Raw genomic sequence first — 23053 nt, forward strand, 5'->3', positions numbered from 1 at the left:
GACCAGGATTCAAACCAGGCAGTCTCGTTCCAGAGGCCGTGCTCTCACTCACTGCAGGGCCCTGCTCTAAACTTTTAGGGAAGTCTCACTCATCATTAGGACCGAGAACCAAGACCAGCCTTACTAACAAAAGGGGGCTTTGCCAAAGCGAATCTTCCTATTATCTGAATAGATGACTTCATTTATTGAACAGGAGCTTTTGTTATCTAATAGGATTCTCAGGACTCCAGGGTAAGATTTTGGCAAAAAGGAAAGGGTAGAGAATCGAAGGGCTATAGTCCCCAGTGAGTCTGAACCAGGACCATTTTTGCTAAGCAGTAGAATTGATTGTACTACAGACATACAGAAAGCCAGATCATAAACTCGCCTGGCCAGCGTGGAATCCAAACACAGGGAGTTACATGAATCAGCTGTTGAATAGCACCAGGCCGATGCATCGTATTGCAATAGATGCGGTATTGTTAGTTTAAAATACTAAAAAACCCATTGATTAAAACCTCCTTCTCCTATTTCTACACCAAGGAAAGCCTTTCTGTTAGGATTTGAGATACTCCAGCTGTTGAAGCGTACTCCTCTACCTTGAAAATGGAGGGGCAGTGACAACTTTTACATTTATTACGTAGTCCCTTTTCCTTTGCTTTGTTGCCTGATAAATGCATCTCCTTTCTGATTGACACATTCTATCTTTAGATAGTTAATATATGCCTCCTATTACTTTCAATTTTTGCTGGCTTAAGAGTGTTTCTGTCTTTTGTGACTTTGCATAACTATGTATCAGTCCCAATTTCAAGTTCTTGGATAAAACATCACCTCACCCACCATGTCCTAATTACATATCTCAGTACCAGAGTGCAATGTGTTCTTATTAGCCACATAAGGTATAAGCGAACATATGACTACATCATAGATTCTCATGAAGAATTTTTAAATGAGTACCCTAAATGTATATACATTAAATTCATAGTTCCATCTCAAGGGCTTAGTGACAGTGACAAATCCCTCTGGCCTCTACAAGCGTGCCTCCTTGTTCCGTTTGGAGCTCTGGAGCACTTTGTAACATTGGCCCTTTACTTGTCACTAGCCAGCCCTGATGGAACTACCCTTTTCAGATCCTCCTACAAAAGCCCAAGTGCTACGGTTGTACCCTAGGAAATGGAGACAATTCTATAATCTCTAAGTATGATTTCCTAATTTCCCGGGTCAGGAGAAAATCTCTTCCTGTTGTCCTGCTGCGCTGTCACAGCAGGCCTGCCTTTTCACTCGGAACTGCCATAGTAACAAATGGAAACGTTGAGAACGTTTTGTGACAGGCACTGTCATTGTTCTGGTAAAATCTTTTCCCCTGTGACTTCCCAGTAAATGAAACTGAGGAGAAAAATCATAACAAATACATGGAAGGAGACCTAATCAATATGTTCCCAGTAGGCTGTCAATATCAGCGTGTGCTAATCTAATATGACTCAGTTGAATGTTTTATGGCAGTTGTACAAATATAGTGTAGACCTACAAATCATCTCTAGACTAAAAAAGTGAGTATACTTTGGACAGATTTTACACACAGGCACATAGATACAACTTTCAGATAAAAGACAAGAAACCTTACCCAAGGACCAACATTCTTAGGATTGAAAAAGCTTCATTAAATGTGGTTAAGAGCCATACATAGCTTAGAAGAATTTATTTTGAATGACAGTAAACTAACTGTGCTGCCTCTAATACTTTTTATTTTCAAATTTCTCATAACAACTTTGGCAGAGAAAGAATATTACCCTAAAAGATACTACCTACATATGCAAATTATTCTTAAAGCCTCTTGGCATTCGCAGTGTAAATCATTGTTTCCCATCTCATAAAAAGGAGCATTAATTTCACTTTCTAATTCATGTTCAGATAAGAATTTTGGTTAAAAAAAAGAAAAAAAGGTTTAAGTTTCCAGAATAGGGATGCTACTTCCTTTTCATGTATCCTCTGTCGATACTTTTGACAGATGTAGAGATTCTCCAAATTATCTTCATATTTTCTATTCTCACCTGTTTGTTTGTTCCCAAACATTCATAGCTTACTCTCCCATTTTTCTTTATTTCTTTTTTTTTTTTCAAAGCAACATCAAAAAGTGAGTGTATTTAACCATACTTAGCTCATTACAGAGCAAATGGGTGAGTGAAGCAATAACAATTCATTCTGTAGCATGTTTAATAAACCGGCAACAGGGGAAGTTAGTTGAAGGAAAGCAGAGGAACTTCATCCTTTAAGCATTAGAACCGAGGGGCTCCATAATCATCTGGCATCCGCTCAATGTTGTATCTATGATTAGAAATGTACATGGTGGGAACTCCAGGGATCTTCCTGATTCTTCGCCTAAGGTCCCGTTAACTGTGGCCACAATGTAACACTTGTGCTGAGTTACTCTCTGTACTAAACAGTCATCTGCATAGGTTCCTTTGTGTGTGCATGGTAATCATTCAGATCTGGGGTCCTTGGCGATCCTTAGAGCCACTTGATACTTCTGCCCCAATTTCTCAATTTCACTCATTACACAGTCAGTTATACAAGGTATACACTTGGCATACACACAGTCCATCATTGACTGCACTAAGTCCAGTTTAGCCTTGATGGGAAAGTTGATAAAGTTGGTATCAACCAGGATGTGGTAAGGTGGGCCCAGCTGCGTGTTGTATTGGAGGAATAAGCAGGAAGAGTATTGGGGGACTTCTCTTTTCTCGAGTGCACTAGGATCTTTCTTTTCTTTCTTTTTAGGTTTTAATCTATCCTTTTCTTTAAGCCTCTGATCTCTCAGACTAAGCATTCTCTTCATGGTCGCATATTTCCTTGTTTTCTTTTGCTTCCCCATGATCATGCCGCACTCTTGTTCCGGAATTACCCTTCCATTTTTCTTAATTGCTATTTGACTTCGTGCTATGCAAAGAAGTGATGCAGAATTCTTGTGATATTTTTTCTGCACCAACTTCTTCCTATGCTGTCCAACTCAGAAGACTAAAAATAACTTGCTGAGTGTTAAATATATCATTTCTCACACTTCTTCACTTAAAAGACCAAAACCTTCATATGACCCGCTGTACGCAGAGGATTTACTTGCAGATGACTAAGATGAGAGCTGCTTGCTCCTGCCCCCCCTCCCCCAGAGCAGCAATAACTTTGCATCTTTTAACTCATCTTTCAGGATATCTTGGTGTTTTATTTCTTAAGCAGCAATTTTCCTTAAAACCATCAAATGAAGTATAGAATTGAGTTGGTCATTAGGAATATAAAATTCACAACAGCAGCTCAAGTTCATGCGGGGGCTGGGGGGATAGAGAGTCACACTTTGCACGGTCATAGGACACTTTATGACATACTATTCTAGTGCTACACAGCCAGAGATTTAGATAAGCTGACGCTGAACCAGAATTGCGTTTCAAGAGCCTTGCCTAAGATTATTTAAGTCCATGTTGGTTAAAAGAGATAAAGATGACCCTCAAGCCGTTATACAAGAGAAATAACATTGGTTCACATGGAATACACAGTGATTTTAGGGTGAAGTCTGGAATTTCTCATAAATGTGGATGTTCCCTCAAGGAACTAGTACCATGGCCCTGGGCAGTGTGGCTCAGTTGGTTGGAACATCATCCCATAAACCAAAAGGTTGCGGGTTCAACCATGGGTCAGGGCACATTTGTATGAAAAATTTGTATGAAAATTTTGTTATACTGCGTTCCATTAGTATACTGTTTTATCTTCCCCTCCAAGTGAGGAAAAATAGCCAAAGTGGTTTTCTAAACACTAGTTTGTAAACTGGTGCCAGCCTATGACCTAAAAGAAATTTCATCGGTCATTAATAGCAAAATGAAAAAAGTAGGAGCAATATAGTACATTTTCATAAAGCTAAATGTATTCAAATTAAATTTTGTCTCAGTGATGTTCAGATTTGTTACATTGTGCCTTTATTGGCTTTGTAATTAACGTAATCAAAAAATAAAATTACATGTTGGTAATGCTGATCCATTGTCTGGCCAACCTTGCGACCTAGAAGAAGTCTTAGCCACAGTAATAAGTCATTAGAAACAACTCTGAACTATATGAAAGTTTGTATGAAATGTAATGCCCGAATTGTAAGGCTGCTTACTATAAACAGTCTGAATAAAACTAATGAAAATTAGCAGCACCATCACTAAATTCATAGCTATTCTTACAGAAGATATATGAGTTCCCAAAGCTGGGGTATGAACACAGCCTCTTAATTTGTTTTGCATTTAATTATCTAATTATCACTGACATTTTATAGAGTGAAGATGTGTATATTTTATCTGTAGCCCATGAAATAAATGGAAAATTAAAACCAGTTTCTATCATCAAATGCTCTTAAAATTTTAGAACAACCCTGCTGTGAGGAGTTGTCAGTTGATAAAATACAGGTTTTTGAATTGAGTTAAACAGTAACAAAATTAGTTATCTTGCTAATGAATTAGGGCTTAAATAAACTTACTGTCATCTTAATCCATCAGTTATGAGTTTGGACCAATGGGTCTTTAACACAACAGTTTACAGTGTTAGTGCCGAAAGTGAATATTTTTAAAGATCACATTTTCTGATTTTCATGTTTTCAGTTTTCAGTAGTGAAACTATGTTACGAGGTCTTATGTGAATCAGCATGAAATGAGATCAAACAAATCCCCATTTGGCCCTATCCACATTTTATTTGGTGGCTCATGAAGCAACTCTCTGGAATGAGTTGGTGTTCAGTATGAAACTGTGCTCTCTCCAAAAGCCCCCATTTGTTGGATGAGGAAAGTGAAGTCCAAAGAAAGAGAGTTAATGGCAAATATTCAATACTAGAAGCCCGATCTCCTGGCTCATTAATTCATGATCCAGTAATTACACATGTTCATAACCCAAATGAAAGTTGTCAGTTAAGCAATCTGTTATGTAGGCCTCTTGGAATTATATAGGTCAAGAGTCAATATCCCAAATGCATAGAAGCCTTTGATGTAGGTTTGTTTGGTTTCTTCCTTTTTTTTTTTTTTTTTTTTTGCCATGTGAGTATCCAAGATGTTTGGCTTTAACAATAAACAGAAACATATGCTAAAATTTTATTTTATTTTGGGAACCACATCAAGAGATCACACATTTAGGTTTAAAATTCAGATTCTAACCTGATGTTGTACATTTTTGTTCCATAAGAAAGAACGATCTTTAAAGCAGTATTTTGAAAGGAGTTGGGGTGGAAGGGCATCTTATCTGTATGAGTAAAACAGTGCTTAATGGTACTCTTCAAGAGTTTCTTTCCTGAATTAAGGGCATTTAAAAGTTTCTTTGAGTTTTATTTTTTAGTTCAAATGCAATGTGCTATGCCCCATTAATAGTATTGGACAGGTACCCATTTTCAACCACTAGAAAAAGGAAGTAAGTTATCCTCGTAGCTATACCACTGAACACTTGCCTATATATTGCACTGTGTGGCTCAGTTGCTCACTTTGTGTGGGAGGAGTGTGGCGCTGAGCCCTTGTTGTAGGGGAACCTTCGCTCTGGATTGACTTCCTGTCGGCGTCAGTCACTGCACCATCTGACACCACTTAGGCTTTGGTTTTCATTATGCAAATACCTGCTAGGTCAGACCTTACCCTGGCAGGCACAGTAGCTTTTTACGTTATTTCAAAATTTAATGTCTGTTGATTCCCTTTTTCCAGAAAAGTCTGTGTTGTTTAACATATGGGTCATGAGTTGTTACTTGAGTTCATGACTGGTTGGTAATCGATATGAAGTCAAAGCAAAACAAAACAAAATTTTACTAACTAGACTATATAGAAAATGAAAAAAAGTTTACATCTGAGAACTTTTCAATGGTGGGGGGAACCATTACTTCTTTGTCACATCTGGGTAGTCTGAGCTTGCCAGATTGAAGTGGGAATTTCCTGCCAGATGTTAGTTCCTTGAGCAACCTGTGAACATCTAAAGGAAGGTATATGAGTTCTTATTTGGTAGAGCTGTAGCCACTGTGCAGGCTTGCTCCTAATAGGTAGCAGACATTTTTATGTACTACCACGAGTCAGGAGGTCGTGCGGCCTGTCTGAAGCTAACACTGTTTGCTCTTGTAAAATGCATAAATGTGGAAGGCCTAATTTGGAAGGTACAACATCGGGTTGCACAGATACCGTAGCAAGAGTGAACACTGCATTGAAATGACTTCCCAATGTCCATGATAAAGTGTTTTGTTTCATTAATAAAAGCAGGTAAGATTGAACCACCACAGGCATTCCAGATAAATAGAATAACATCATTTTATAAAGTCACTGAAGGCCAAAGCAGGACTCTTAAGTATGAAGGAAAATAAAGACTGAAATGGCAGAAACATAGCAAGTATTTATTTCAGCTTCCTGTTCCAGATGCATATGGAATTAGGAAGCAAAAATTTCATTAAGGAGAATTGTGCACAAAAACTAGAAGAGCTTTATCCAATAAAACAAGAAACATTTTTAAGAGGGGGGGAGAAAGACTTTCTGCATGATCTCACTGTTTTTGTCATCCTCTGTAAGGGAAAATATTGACATTTACCAGACTGTTTGCTCCAGCTTTCTGATCTCCTGCAGTTTATTTTTATAACAACCTTATCGATGGGCCTCTTACCCAGCTCTCTAGGTTTAACTGAGTTGAGTCGATTTGTTACCACAGCTTCAAGGAGCTGTTACAGAACAAGCAAGACATCCTAATAAAGCTGTAAACGTGTTTACTCAAACAGAGTATTGATTTTACACGGAGAGGGAGAAGCCGGTGGTTAGCACAGTGTCGGGGTAGATGAATTTCGCTGCAGTTTTTCATTGTCATCTGTCATGGTTGTGAATCACTAAGTAAAGCCATCGGGGATAATTAGAAGTACCAGAAATGTAGCCCCTAAAATCAGTTAACCGCTTGGGAGTTTTGTAGCTTAATTAGCTTTTATTAAAAATTTCCTCTAGTAATAATAGTCAAGCACTTTTAATGGTACTTTCAGGTAGAGCAAGATTTCAAGGTTGTGACTTGTTAAATATATGAATGTAAGGGCTAAGGTTTTTTCAGACTTTTCCCCACTCCAGTAATTAGGCTAACACTAGAACACAGTGTAAAGAGACAGTGATCTTGCGCTCTTATCAGCAGAAGTACATGATTTTTCTGAAAAATCAATTTTAAGGAAGTAGTAAAGCAATTATAAAACATTTAAAACACATGTCTTTGTAGGAAGAAATCTGGTTAGCATCTTTATTAAACTTAAATATTTTTGTAGCACAATATAATCTGGACACATAACAGTGTCACTGTTACCCTTGTTTCTAAATACCTTCCTCTATTAAAGAAAACTCTGAAATATTCTGACCTGCTGTAAGTTAGTCATCATATTAATGATTAAAGTTGATGCACATCTGTGCAAAAGACAAGGGTCACACTGTGGAGTTGCTTACCTTCCGCAGAAACTGAATTAGCTATTGAACTTAAAAGGTATTTGTATAAACACTCTGTCCTCTTGCGAGTGGCTAGAAAAATGTCACAGTTGAAAAAAAAATAAATCACCTATGATGATGAACACAGAACTAAAAATTCACTGAAATAGAAGTTTGACCATTATGTTCAAATTAGTCTCCCTCCCTTGTCGACAATCATGTGTTCAGTGCCTTCCAGTAAACTTCCTGTTCCTTCTTGCACTACCGCCCCAGCCTGCCTCCATGACCAATAAAAGTAATGATGTCTGAGGGACAAGCAGTTCTACAGTCTACTGGTAACAGACTCTTGAAAAAAGGACAGTGAAAGATGTTGGGGGGGGGGGGGGGTTCTTGGCCTTTCAATGCCGTGTAAGTGAAATTCGGCCCTGAGTTAAGTCCGTAAGTCATGCAGGCGCAGGTTGTAAAATCTTGCATCATAAGAGAGCACCACCAAAGCGCTTTCTTTTAATTTTTCAGAAAGTAGAAGAGGAAATTGGTTTTTCATAGTTGTATTTGGATCTTTATTCTACATTAAAGTATTCAAAGATAGAGATAAAAGAAAGGATATAAATGTATGATACTATCCTATTTTTATATGCACAGTTTCAAATCTCCTCAATACAGTAAGTTATTTTGTTCTATTCAATCTTTTAAAGAATCACAACTATGTAAAGGAGCTTGGTGGCGTGGAAGGCGGGTAAGATACAGCAGGGCAGTCATACTTTGACTTTAAGGCACTTTTCTTTTTTATTTTTTTAAGTATTTTTTATTATTATGCTATTACAGTTTTCCCAATGTTTCCCTCTTTTCCCCCCTCTACCCTGCCCATCTAACCCTCCAGCATTCCCTCCCCACTTAGTTCATGTCCATGGGTTGTACTTATAAGTTGTTTGAGTCCTCTGTTTCCTATACCATTTTTGACCTCTCCCCATCTAGTTTATGCCCACTAATTATGCTTCTTCCCTGTACCTTTTCCCCCCTATTCCTCCACTCCCCCTCCCCACTGAAAACCCTCCATGTGATGACCATTTCTCTGATTCTGTTCCTGTTCTAGTTGTTTGTTTAGTTTTTGTTTTCATTGTTTGTCTTTTCTTTTAGGTTCATTTGTTGATAGTTGAGAGTTTGTTGTTATTTTATTGTTCATATTTTTGATCATCTTTTTCTTAGATAAGTCCCTTTAATGTTTCATATAATAAGGGCTTGGTGATGATGAACTCCTTTAACTTGACCTTAATCTGGGAAGTACTTTATCTGCCCTTCCATTCTAAATGATAGCTTTGCTGGATAGAGCAATCTTGGATGTGGGTCCTTGCCTTTCATGATTTCAAATACTCCTTTCCAGCCCCTTCTTGCCTGCAAGGTTTCTTTGGAGAAATCAGCTGGTAGCCTTATGGGCACCCCATTGTAGGTAACTCTCTCATTTCTTCTTGCTTCTTTTAGGATTTTCTCGTTGTCTTTAATCTTGGGTAACTTAATGATGATGTGCCTTGGTGTGTTCCTCTTTGGGTCCAACTTCTTTGGGATTCTCTGGGCTTCCTGGACTTCCTGGAAGTCTATTTCCTTCGCCAGATTGGGGAAGTTTTCCTTCATTATTTGCTCAATAAGTTTTCAATTTCTTGCTGCTGTTCTTCTCCTTCTGGCACCCCTATGATTTGGATATTGGAACGTTTCAGGTTGTCCCAGAGAATCCTGAGCCTCTCCTCATTTTTTTGAATTCTTGTTTCTTCATTCTGTTCCGGTTGGATGATTATTTCTTCCTTTTGTTCCAAATCGTTCATTTGACTCCTGGTTTCCTTCCTGTCACTGTTGGTTCCCTGAATATTTTGCTTTATTTCATTTTGTGTATCTTTCATATGTTCTTTCATATTTCGACAAAGCTTAATCAGTTCTGTGAGCATTTTGATTACCAGGGCTTTAAATTCTCCATCAGATAGGTTGGCTATCTCTTCATTGCTTAGCTCTCTTTCTGAAGCTTTGCTCTGTTCTTTCATTTGGGCCATATTTCTTTGTCTGGGTTCACCTGTTAAATTGTAGGGGGCGGGGCCTTAGGTATTCACCAGGGCAGGGCAGCCCTCCTTGCTGCACTTCAGAGCTGCCTGTAGGGGAGGGGCCAGAGAGGGAACAGAGCAGCTCGCCTGTTCAGCTCTAGCGCACTTTTCAATGAATTTTCATGTGAGACTGGGAGAAATGCCCACCGCGGCAACCCCAGCCATAGCCCACCGTCAGCTCTGAGTCTCAGTTTTCCCCTTAAGTCATCCCCTTCCATGTAGCCCACAAGCTTGGCAGCCTACCCCAGCCCCTCTGCCACCTCGTGGTGGTTTTTCTGAGTCGGCCCTCATGGTCCAACACCTTACTGATCTGGTTGTCCTGGTTGATCTTTTCCTTAATTCCTTGGTTGTCGGAGTTCCATGCAGTTTGATTTTCTGGCGCTTTTGGTTGTTTATTGATTTTAGATTGGTTGTTATCCTCCTTTTGGTTGTGCAAGGAAGCGAAGGATTTCTACATATACATCCATCTTGGTCGGAACTCTAAGGCACTTTTCGTCTAACTCCTTGGGTCAAAAGGAAGAGAAACCCATTTCATCTAGCTTAGGATAAGGATTTTCTTTCTTTCTTTCTTTCTTTTTTTTAAGGAAACACAAGCATTAAGGGAGACATTGTAACATAGTGGTTAAGATAATGGATCAAAAGATGTGGGTTTGAGTCCAGGTACTCTCATTGAGTAGTTGGGAGCTATGGACAAATCTCTAAGCCTCAGTTTCATCTATAAAAATGAGAAAATGAGTATCCACCTACCTCATTTGGGTTATTATAAAAGTTAAATGAAATAATGTTTCATAGTAAGGATTCTTTAAGTGTTAACTATTATAAAAGGAATCTCAAACAAGAGCCAAACTGAACAAATTTGCACTGAGAGGGGAGACAGATGATAATTCTAGATTGGAATCAGTTCTAGAGACCCCAACCACAGCTATTCATGGATCTTCACTCCTGTGCTTATCAGGTTGATGTTACTCAGCTGCACTGCATGTCTGCTTCTCCCTCCTTTACAGTCAGCTTCCAGGTCTCTGCTTTCCATTCTGGCTCCTGACAGAGAATACTGGGTTAGCCTGACTCATAATGAGGACGCTGGAGGAGCCGTTAAGTTGTTTGCTGTTGGTACAGATGCCCTCCCCTTGGTCTAATTAGTAATAAGGGTTGATTTACAAGGACAAAATATATCAACTGACCACCCCCTCAGCAATGCTGGAGATGAGGTGATATTTTTAAAGGGTAAGGGATGGCTGGGCTCTACGAACATGCATGCTTGCATGCCATGTCTGCACCCTTCTCAATGTTCCCTGCAGCGTGACAATACGGGAAACATTAAGCACCCAGTATTCAAGCTAGAAACCTAGGAGTCGCTCTTAATGGTTTCCTTTACCTCTGTCCAAACCTTCAGTGAGTCCTTTTGACTCAGTTTTAAGGATATACTCATATCTTATCTCAAATTCATCCACTTTTTTGCCATGACTTTAGCTCATGCCTGTTTTCTACTTAACACAACAGCTTCCTAACTGATCTCCAAACCTCCACTCTTTCTTGAACTCCATTCCATTCTGTACACAGTGGCCAAAAATAATCATTTTAGGAAGAAACTGAATTATTTCATTCCTCTGCTTACAATCCTTCAGTGACTTATAGTTGCAGTTAGACTAAAAATCTAAACTCTGTGTGTGGCCTACGAGGATCAACATGGTCTCCTGTCCCTGCAACTGCATTTCATGCCACTCTCACCTTTGCTTGGGTGCTAAGGCTATCCTGGTCTTTTCTCAGGCCTTAGCTACTTTGCACACGAAATTCCCTTTACCTAGACTGTCTTCCCATACTATGACGGGGGGGAGAAGAACAGAGGGAATATAGAATTCAGCGCTGTTAGTTGCTGCAAAATATTGTATCAGGTTTGCTTTAATTATGTGGTAATGCCTCTGAGAAGAAAGGTAATTACATGATAACTTATGTTACTACTCCCATATTATCTCTTAATAACTATGTAATTAACTTGTCACTACTATAACAGAGGGTAGTTTGATATTACTCAAGTATAAAGAACATTGATAACTTAAATGAATGAGACGGGGTGGGGTGAGGGATAGAGACAGTAGGGAAATTATAGTATTTTAGCAATCAAGAATGTAACTGATTCATTAGATCATTGACCCAGTGCTCTAGGATCTGAGCCAAAGCCATGGAAGACACCAACAGTCTGAGATGAATCATGTAGCTTTCTGAAGACAACAAACATAAAATAAAATAAATAATTTTACCAAATAGTGGGATACATAAGTGAGGTGGGGATATAATGCATATACTTTTATTTTTTTAATTATATTTTATTGATTACGCTATTACAGTTGTCCTGATTTTTTCTCTTTTGCCCCTCTCTACCCAAACCTCCCACTTCCTTGGCAATCCCCCCACCATTGTTCTTGTCCATGGTCATGTGTATAAGTTCTTTGGTTACTCCATTTCCTATACTGTACTTTACATCCCCATGGCTATTCTTAACTGCCTATTTGTACTTCTTAATTCCCTCACCTCTTTACCCTCCCCCACCCCATCTGGCAACCTTCTGGTAACTAACTTCATTTCTCTTGATTTTAAGAGTCTCTCTTTATCTTTAACCCTTCGCTTTTTAATAATGATGTGTCTTAGAGTGGGCCTCTTTGCATCCATGATAATTGGGACTCTCTGTGCTTCCTGGACTTGCATGTCTATTTCCTGCACAAATTAGGGAAGTTTTCTTTCACTATTTTTTCAGATAGATATCCAGTTTTTTGCTCTTTCTCTTATTCTGGCACCCCTATGAGGCAAATGTTGGACCTCTTAAGGTTGTCCCAGAAACTGTTTATGCTATCCTCATTTTTTAATTCTTTTTTCTTCTTGATGTTCTATGTGGTTGGTTTTTGCTTCCTTATGTTTCAAATCATTGATTTGATTCTTGGCTTCATTTACTCTACTGTTGTTTCCCTATAATTTATTCTTTACTTCAATTAGTGTATCCTTCATTTCTGACTAGGTCTTTATTATGCTGCTGAGGTCCTCACTAAGTTCTTTGAACATCCTTAGAACCAGTGTTTTGAACTCTGCATCTGATAGATTGCTTATCTCCATTTCACTTAGCTCTTTTTCTGGAATTTTGATCTGTTCTTTCATTTGGGCCATGTTTCTTTGTCTCTGTTTTTGCAGCCCCCCTGTGTTTGTTTTTATGTATTAGGTAGAGCTGCTGTGACACCATGTCTTGGTAGGGTGGCCTAATGTAGTAGGTGTCATGTAGGGTCCAGTGGTACAGTCTCCCCTATCACCCAAGCTGGGTACTCCAGGTGTGCCCATTGTGTGGGCTGAGTACACCCACCTCTTGTAGTTAAGCCTTGGTTGTTGTTGGCAGATCAATGGGAGGTATTTACCCAGGCCAGTCAGCTGCAAGGATTGGGTGTGACTGCTTACCACCAACCTCCACCCTCTGTGGAGGATTAGCTGTGTGGGGCCATGGTGGTGGTGTTCCACCACCTCTGGTCTGTAGCTTTCCACTGGGTGTGTTGACCCTGGGGGTTCCCAAGTGGTGCAGGCCAAGATCAGCCCCCACCTGTGTTTTGGCCAAGGGCACCCTCCGTGAGGTGTAAAACAGTCTAAGATGGCTGCTACTTGTGCTGGGCTTAGAGATTCCCAAGGGAAACCAAGCTGTGACTCTAATCTGGCTGCTGCTAGGGCTCATTGAAGCCAGCTCTTGCTTGTTTGATAGAATTTAGGAGCCAAGAGCTGCCAATCTTATGGAAAAGCAGCTTGGTGGGCCTGTAAGTTGGGAGCAGTGGGGCTTCTGTGGATCTCCAACATGGGTCACACAGTGTTAGCCAGGTTGATGGAGTTTCAGATATGGCACCAGCCTATGTACTCTGTGAGGGGAGAGCTCAGCAAAGGGACAATGGCGTCTGCTCACCCCAGTGCCAGACACTTCAGTCTCTCCCTGTGTACCACTGGTGCCCTTCAAGCTGCCACCCCCATGCTGGAGCTCAGGGGGAGTGAGTCTGAGTAGGTGAGTCCATGTATGGGTTACCCCAGATGAACTACTTAGAGCTCCAGCAACCTCCTCCACCGACTCAATCCCTGCTGGTTTTCACAGCCAGAATTTGTGGGGACTTATCCTCCTGGCAGTGGAATCCTAGGCTGGGTGGCCTGGTGTGGGTCTGGGACTCCTCGCTCCTGAAATATCCCCCTGAATTTTTATCCACGTGAGCGTGGGGCCAGCCCATTCTGCATCCACACCCCTCCTACCATCTGAATGGCTATGGTTTCTGCAATTCTGTAATTGTCAGACTTCCATTGAACTCGATTCCATGATGGTCAGATTTCCATTCAGCTCAATTTCTGACATTCCTGAGTAATGGTTGTTCTATGTTTTAGTTGTAATTTTGATGTGGTTGTGCAAAGAGGCGAGCCATGTCTGCCTATGTCGCCATCTTGACTGGAAGCCGAAGTATATACTTTTAAACACTTAGCTTTGTTTTGGGAATTTTTCCTTTTAAGTAAATATTAAGATTTTTTCTTTAAAAAATGGGGACTGGGTAGCTAAGGTAGTAAGAGCATAATCCCAATACAGCATTTGATCTCCGATCAGGGCACACACAAGAATCAACCAATGAGTGCATAAAGTGGAACAACAAACCAATGTATCTCCCTCTCTCTCTCTTTCTCTGTCTCTCTCTCTCTCTTTCTCTCTCAAAAATCAATTTAAAAAATTGAAAAACTATTCTTTCAACCATATCAGTTTACTAATATCTTGAGTTTGTACCTGCGGCCTGTGTGGTGAGGGTGTGCAGCACCAGGAGCAACAGTTTGGCAGTTTCTTAGAAAACACACTCTTTCCATATGATCCAGCAATCATGCTTTTTGGTTGCCCGGATGAGTTGAAAACTTATGCCCACATAAAAACCTGCACACAAGGGTTTGCAGTAGCTTTTCATAATTGACGAAGCTTGAAAGCAGCCAGGATGTCTTTCAATGGGTTGCTGGATGAACAGACTGTGGTACATTCATGCAATGAAATATTATTCAGCAATAAAAAGAAATGAGCTACCAGGCTATGTAAGGACACGGCAGAAACTTAAACACATAGTGCTAAATCGAAGAAGCTAATCTGAAAAGGCTGCGTGCTGTATGATTCCAACTATATGACATTCTGGAAAAGGCAAAAGTATGGAGACAGTAAAAATATCAGTGGTTGGCAAAGGCTCGGGGTGGGAGGTACAGAGGGATGCATAAGTGGAGTAAAAGATTTTAAGGGCAGTGAAACTATTCTGTATGAAGTTGTAATGGTAGATAACAGATAATTACACTAAATCGTCAACTCAAATACAAGGGGGAACTCAAAAAAAAAAACCCAACAATGGGGATTATCTTCTGAAGGGGGGCCCCTTGTAGTACAGGCTTCCCCTGCTAGGTGAGTGCTCTAGGAGCCCATCTGTGTCAGTGCACCCGCTGGTGTTGTGAGAGGCTGTGTTCAGCTTCAGTGAGGTTTTTTTGAAGACTCTTCAGTGTGTTTGCCCATTTCATGATAGGTGATTTACAAGCACACCTGCCCACACATCACTGAGTATTCAGCAGTTTTTGACCAAAAACTCAAAGGGAAACATTTTGCCATTGTGGAAGAAGTGAAACAAAAAATGACAGAAGTACTAAAAGGCCTCAAAATTGACGAATTCAAAAATTGTTTTGGGCAGTGGGAAAAAATGTCTCAATAGGTGTATTGCATCAAATGGAGAACACTTTGAAAGTGACTGAAGTTTAAACATGTAAGAATAAACATACAAGGAATAAATTCCATCTTGGGGGGGCTTCCCCATTGTATAATGAACAACACAAAGAATGAACCCGGATGTAAACAGTAGACTTTAGTTTAACAATGAATCAGTATTGGCCCTGGCCAGGTGGTTCAGTTGGTTGGCTCATCAGTTGGTACACCAAAAGTCGTGGGTTCAATTCCCAATCAGGGCATATACAGAAGGCAACTGATCGATCTCTCTCCCTCCCTCCCTCTGTCTCTCTCAAAATATCTTCAGGTGAGATTTTTTTTTATTATATGCATCTTTTAAAAAAAGCATGTTAAAAAAAAGCAGTGAGTCAATAATGGCTCACCAACTGTATCAAATGTACCACACTAATAGTACATTTGGTAATGCAGGATGTTAATGCAGGATTAATACAGGGGAAACAGGGATAGGGGGTGAGAGGGTATGAGGGAACTCGGTACTTGCTGTTTACTTTTTCTGTAAAACTAAAATTGCTCCAAAAAAATAGTCTCTTAATTTTAAAAAAGCCATGGTGGAAAATCCTTTCTTCGACCCATCTCATTTCACCAATATCTTTGGTTTGTGTGGGTGCCCTGTTTCCCAACTTCATCAGTCATAGTGCCCGAAGGTGCTATGGCTTAGACCTGTGTCCAATAGCCAGTGACCTCACAGTTCACACTAAAGAGTTTGTTTTCATTGATATCACATAATAGACACCCTAAGTACAGTGATCCTTTTGCTTAATTCTGCCAGGAATTATCCCAGCAATCTCTGCTAGGAAAGCATTGGTCCTTGAATTTCCATTTCAAAAGGTGTAGACTGATTTATCTGGTATGTACCTTCCATAGACAAAGACTTCATTTGGGGAAGACTTGCTGATGTTGCCTCAGAAACTTTCTAAGATGCCTCTTCTAATACTGCCTGTGTTTCCCTGAGCCTAAGAGTAGAAAAAAATAGTGATTTTTATATCCCTGGGGAATCTTCGAAGAAAACTGACCAATTTCAATGTGCTTACACTGATACTTATACTGATTTTACTTGGTGGAGGGCTCTGTTCCCAAGTGGCTACAATCATTAATGAACTGTAAAGGCATGAGTGGAAAACTATTAGAACAAAACATCACTTAGATGAAATTCTTAAATGAATTATTCTTAACCATTTTAAGATTTTATTTACTTATTTTTAGAGAGGGGAAGGGAGGGAGAAAGAGAGGGAGAGAAACATCAATGTGTGGTTGCCTCTGACGTGCCTCCCTCTCCATGGGGAACCTGGCCCGCAAATCAGGCATGTGCCCTGACTAGGAATCAAACCAGCGACCCTTTGGTTCTCAGGCTGGCAGTCAATTCACTGAGCCACACCAGCCAGCGCCCATTTTTGTCTTTAAAATAATGTTTATTGGCCTTTTTATTATGAAAGTAAGCTGCTTATTTTGGAATATTTAGGAGATGAGGATAGTAAAAAGAAGATGAAAATCATCTCTGGAATTTGGAAATGATAATATAGTCTTTTTAGACACAAAATTTTTGCTTTTTTACTATTTTGAATAAACATGTTTCTCAAATGTATTGCATGGATCTGACCAAAGACTAAAAATGGAAGGAAACACATGTAGGAATTCAATGAAGTCAGGATTTAAAATCAGTGGGTACAGGAGCACTCTGTACTCTTTTTGCAGCTCTTCGGTAAGTCTACAATTGTTTCAAAATAAAGTGTTTAAAAACAATAGGAACGGGGTGGATTACTTAACATGGTAGTGGAACAAAAATACAACTCTCTGGGAGAAATGAAGGTTGATCACTAATAATCATACTCAATTCCCAGATGGAGTAAAGAGTTAAATGACCATAAATGAACTAAAAAATAAATAACATACAGGCTAGTATTTATCTGATGTCATGGTATTAAAGACCTTTACCTTTCTCAGTCTAAATTCAATGGAAAAATATTTTTAAAAGATAAATATATCTGTATATTACAGTAAAAATAAAAGGCAAATGACATAAGGTGAAGTATTTGTAATATACATAGTAGACAAATGGAATGTCCCAAATGGAAAACAAGGTAAAAGTTGTCAACAAACACTTTATAAAAAGAAGAAATACAAATGGCCAGGAGACATGTGAATGAAAAGTTTTCAACCTCCCTAATAAACAAGATAATATATTAACAATAATAATATTATTAATTATTTTTAAAAGATTTTACCTTCTACTTTTCAAATTTCCAAACAATTTTTTATAGCAAGTACACTATTGGGAATGTACATTAATAAGATCTCTTGAAAAGAGAATTGGTCCCGGGCTGGATAGCTCAGTTGGTTAAAATGTTGTCCTGATACACCAAGGTTGCAGGTTTGAGCCCCTGTCAGGGCACATATAAGAATCAACAAATGAATGTAACTAAGTTGAACAACAAATTGATGTTTCTCTCTCTCTGCCTGTCTAAAAGAAGAAGAAGAAGAAGAAGTTTAGCAATATGGATGTAAAGCTTTAAAAATTGTTAATTACTTTAAGGAAATTTACCCTAAGGAAATATGCACACTGATTAATGTTATAAGAAGGTTATAAAGATATTCATCACAGTGTTATATAAAGTAGTAAAAAATAGAAACAACCTAAATATCTAATAATAGGATTAAGTAAATTATGCTGTATCCACATTTTAAAAGCATAGTCTCTAAGAATATTTAAAGATACAGAAGAAAAAAGCAAACAAAATATAACCAGAGACATTGAAGTTAAGAACAATCTAACAATAGCCAGGGGGGAGTGGGGAGGGGACAGTGAGGAGAGGGGATTACAGGAACTACTATAAAGGACACATGGACAAAATCAAAGGAGAGGGTGGAGGTGGGGGAGGGAGAGGGGTTCAGCTGGGGTGGGGTGGAGGGATGGGGAGAAAAGGCATACAACTGTAATTGAATAACAATAAAAATTAAAAATAAAAAAAAATTTTAAAAGACACTGGAAACTGTAATATACTTTTTTTAAGACTTTACTTTTATTTTTTAATTGTAAGTGTGTCTTTATTTATTTTTAGAGAAGAGGGGAATGAGGGAGAAAGAAAGGGAGAGAAACATCAATTGTTTGTCTCTCATACGCGCCCCAACCAAAAGTGAGCCTGCAAACTAGGCAGTGCCCTGACCTGGAATTGAACCAGCAACCTTTCCCTTTGCAGAATGATGCCCAACCAACTGAACCATACCAGTCAGGGCCCTAATATACTTTTATTGTAGAAATAATATCTGCCAGCAGTAGCAAATACAACAGTACAAAAAGGATATATATATATTAGAAGTAGTATATGTATAATAAATAATAAATATTGCTCCCACCCCAATCCTCTAGGTCCCCTCCCTGAAGAGCTTTGGTTGCTAGTTTCTGTTGAATTCATCCAGAAATAATCCTGCACCTGTACAAGTTTGTGTATATCTATGTGTCCCGGTGTTTATAAAATAAGAGTATACTGTGCTTGCTGTTCTGTATCCTTGACTTCTCCTTTTACCCTTATTTTGGAGATTGTTTTATAGTAGCACGTAAAGATCTGCCCCATTTTGGTTAACTGCTCTGTATTATTCCATTGCATGGATTTAACTGAGTCCCCTCTTCAAATTGTTGGGGGATTTACCATAAATTATGTAAGTTTTATAAGGAGAAATCTAGCAGACATTACCTTAAGCAAGTGATCAAACCCAGCATCACCCAGGATGGGATAAACTAACACTATGTACCCCCGAGGCTATCCTAAGGACACAGGATATCACTTCCATGACACTCCCTCTAAAATTGTTAAACCTGAATTAATCATGAGGAAACATCAGGCAAAGTCAAATTGAGAGATATAATGCAAAACAGCTTATAGGACTACTCAAAACCGCCAGAGTCTTGAAATACTGAAGAGGCAAGGGGACTTTTCTAGATTAAAGAAGGCTGAGGGAACATGACAACTAAATGGAACCTGGGTTAGATTCCAGAGCAGAAAAAAAAATAATCTGTAAGGGCTATTACTGGGACAAGTGGGGATATTTTAATATAGACTGTGTGTTAGATAATACTAGAGCACTAATATTATATTGGTCTTTTTTTACATATAATACTACAGTGAATATCCTCATGTATATGCCTTTGTGCACATATATGCATATATGTGGCTTAGGGGTCGCTTCCATTTCTTAGAAGTGGAATGGCTGGGCAAAGTGCCCTGCAAAAAGAGTGCTAATTTACCCTCCAGTATATAAGAACGTTCATTTCTCTTTGATAATACAGTGTATTAAGTATTTTTATCTTTACTAATCTCTTAAGTGAAAAATGGTCACATATTTAGATATTATTAAATGAGAAAGCAGGCTGTAAGATAATACCTACATATGACATCCAGATATGCATATGAGTATGTACACATATACTATACATACACACACACACACAGAAACACATATATACACGGATGTGTGCACAATATGTATATGCAATGTTCTTCACATATATGAAGTCTGGAAGAATGTACAGAGAAGTGTTAAATACAGTTTTTTTCTAATTTTTTAAAAATTTGAACTGACTCATTTTGGAAATTAGAATACTGTGTAGAAGGTATAACCAAATGTAAATAATAAAATGAGCAGGCCTTTAATTGCAACCCATGAGAAGTAGAACATTTACTGAAGCCTTTGAAGCTCCTTACCTTAAAGCCCTGTGCACCCACCCTAATTGGATCCCCCCGCCCCAGCTGAACTATTTCCCAATTCTCTTCTTACTCTCTCTTAAATTTACCATGTAGTTATATATTCATAAACAATGTGAGAACTCACTCAGGCTCATGTATATAGCTATAACTTATTCAGTTTCATTGAAGGAATATGCTAGAATTAATCCATTTTGCGGTGATGGATAGTTGAATTGTTTCTAGCTTTTTGCTATTATTACCAATGTGGCTATAAATAATCTTACACACGTGTCCTAGTGTGTAAGTTTTTCTACGATGTGAACCTAGTTGTGGAAAATGCCTAGTCAACTTTACTAGGTAAAGCCAATCCATTTACCTAATTCCTGTACCAATGTAAACTCCTGTCCACTCTGTGTAAAGCTAACATGGCATCCTCATCAAGTGGCGCTGTCAGACTTAAATATTTGCTAATCCAGTGGATTTGTAGTAGAATCCCTTTTTGGTTTTAATTTGTAGTCTCCTTCATTAATGGGATTGAGCATCTTGTATTTTCCTCTTGAGATGCCTGTTCAAGATGTTTGCCTATTTTCCTATTGGGTTGTTTTCTTAACTTATAGAATAATATCTTTATGCATTCTGGAGACTTATCTTTTATAAATATCAGTGTAAGTACCGTGAAATCAGTCACTCTTCTCAGAAGATTTCTCAAGGACGTGAAGATCTTCACTACTTTTTCTACTCTTGGTATCCAGGAAAAAAGTTGATTTGTTTTTTTCTTCTCTCTTAAAAAGATCACTTTTGAGGAACCAAAGTTTTTAATTTATTACATTTTAATTTTTTAATCTTTAACTTTATAGGTTGTGTTTTTTCTATCTTATTTAAGAAAACCTTCTTACCTCTACAACATTAGCATATTCTTCATTTTCTTCCAAAGGCCTTACAGTTTGTCATTCTCATTTAATTCCTTGATACATCTGAAATTTTATTTTTAATATGGAATGAAGTCATTTTATTTTTTCAAGTCAAAGCTAGTTACCTAAACTCTATATTCTAAGTAAGCATCCTTTCCCTGTGGATGCACAGTGCTAGCTCTGTTATAGCTCCATTTTCCACATTTGCATAGATACATCTTGTGAGTCTTCCTTTTTCTTTAAGTCTGTATCTGCCTGTCTATGTCTGCGCCAGTACCACACGGTGTTGTGTTGTACTGTGTCGAATCTGGTAAGGCAAGTCTTTCCTACGTTGTTTTTTGTAGTTAGGAGTGTTTGACTGTTCTTGATCCTTTATTTTTTTATGCACATTTTACATCAACCTGCCAAGTTCCCCCAAATCTTGTTGAGACTTTGATTGAACTTCATTAATAAAATCTTTTTATCCAAGAACTTGGCATATATCTCTCTATTTTTTAGATCCTTTAGAAAGTCTTTCACTAAGGGTTTATTATTCTCTTCACCACTGGAGTAACACGTGTTGTTTTTGTATCTTTTTCCAAGTCACTTTCCTTTAAGTGTTGCTGTTATACGTGCGTGTATATAAAAAATACATATGTGCATAATTTTTTATATTTCTTTTGTATCCAACCATCTTTCTAAACTCTTAAGTCCAACAATGCATAGATTCTTTGGAGTTTTCTATATGTAATCCTCTTGGCTAGAAATAACGACAAACTTTCATCTTCCCCTACATTTATTAATTTTGGTTTACACTAGTCTCAGTGCTCTTGTTAGGATCTCCATGCTTTATTAAATATCATTGATTACTCTTTGCAATGGGACTATGTGTGTGTTTTATTTCTTAATTCTACTGTTTTTAAAACTTCTGATACAATTATTAGGTACTTCTTTTACAATAAAAAGAAAATTGCTTCCTTGCCTTCTTAAACACAAACTAAATAGACTCTTCGTAAAGGCCTGAGAGGTCATTGCAGGTGTAATAGGCATGACTGCGAAGCTGATGTTGCTTCAGGTCTCGCATGTGATATATTACTCTGTTTCACAGTGTTCCTTTTCTCTGACCTTTAAATTATACAGCTTAAAATCCATTTTCAACACATAAACATTTGTATATATTGCCAGGTAAACAAAGTACTATACTACCTAAATGTGTAATAACTTAAATTTAGTACAAAATGAGGGTTTGGAAGCTATATATATTCTAAAAATACTTTAAAATGTTTGATTCTACATATACATATGAGATGTACTATATATTAAAGTTCTTTGGAGACTGTGTAAGAAATAAAGACAGTCATTGGTATAAACTTGTGGCAGTATCATCGAGGGAACAATCTGAGTACAGCAAGATGCTAACACTTGTAAAAAGTGAATTATTAAAACTTCATTCAGTGTGGAACAGCTTTCTTATTTGTCATCCTTTTTGCTGCGAATGTTGAGTGAACAGTAATGGAGCCTACTGGGTTTTTAGTTCCAGCCACCATGCAAACTATTCATGAAGGAACTATATGTGGAAAAGAAAAAAATTGACTTACAGGCTTTGTTCATTTCCTTCTAAATTATCCCTAGCTCTTAAATGTCTCCATTAAGACTTCCATATCTACTGACAATATTTCTCAATTCTCTGTAAATGACACTGAGAAGATTCTAGGCATTATATCTCTTCTACAGTACCGTGTGGAATAGACAAGTTAAGTTAGAAAATCGCATTGCCTTTTGCCCACACCAGCCATTCCATCTCTGTGTGCTCTGAGGGAGCTAGCTTAGCACTTCCTCCTCTTCTCTGCGCAGTTTAAATATACGTTTTAGGACTCATGTCAAACACCCAATTTAGTTATGCTAAAACCAACCACTCTCTTTAACATCAGTAAAAGTCCAAGTGAAATTAACAAAAAGATAAGATGTACCAATTATTAATGGACAGATGTTTATTCTGAGAGTTCTAGACCTGTAATTGTTCCAAGATTCAGAGCCAGCCAACACAAGCCCCAGGAACCAAATGCAGCATCTTTCAGAATCTTTCACCCACGCTGTGCCTCAACAGCTGGAGACCTGAGGCCTATGACATGGTCTAAAGTTGAGAAAAGTCTGAGGGGCCCTGGGATAAGCCCATCTGTGAAAGGATCAGAGAGAAGTTAGAGGTCACATAAGTGGAAAGGCAACA

At 38.4% G+C, this 23053-nt stretch overlaps 1 protein-coding gene and 1 pseudogene across 2 annotated transcripts in view; one reads left to right on the forward strand and one right to left on the reverse strand.

The window, feature by feature from the left end:
• ADK (adenosine kinase) overlaps positions 1 to 23053 on the forward strand; it is a 581524-nt gene that overhangs the window by 545897 nt on the left and 12574 nt on the right. The window lies entirely within an intron of this gene.
• On the reverse strand, positions 1863 to 2904 carry LOC112305592 (rRNA-processing protein FCF1 homolog pseudogene; annotated as a pseudogene).

This window comes from Desmodus rotundus, chromosome 4, assembly GCF_022682495.2.
Source record: "Desmodus rotundus isolate HL8 chromosome 4, HLdesRot8A.1, whole genome shotgun sequence".
NCBI lineage: Eukaryota > Metazoa > Chordata > Mammalia > Chiroptera > Phyllostomidae > Desmodus > Desmodus rotundus.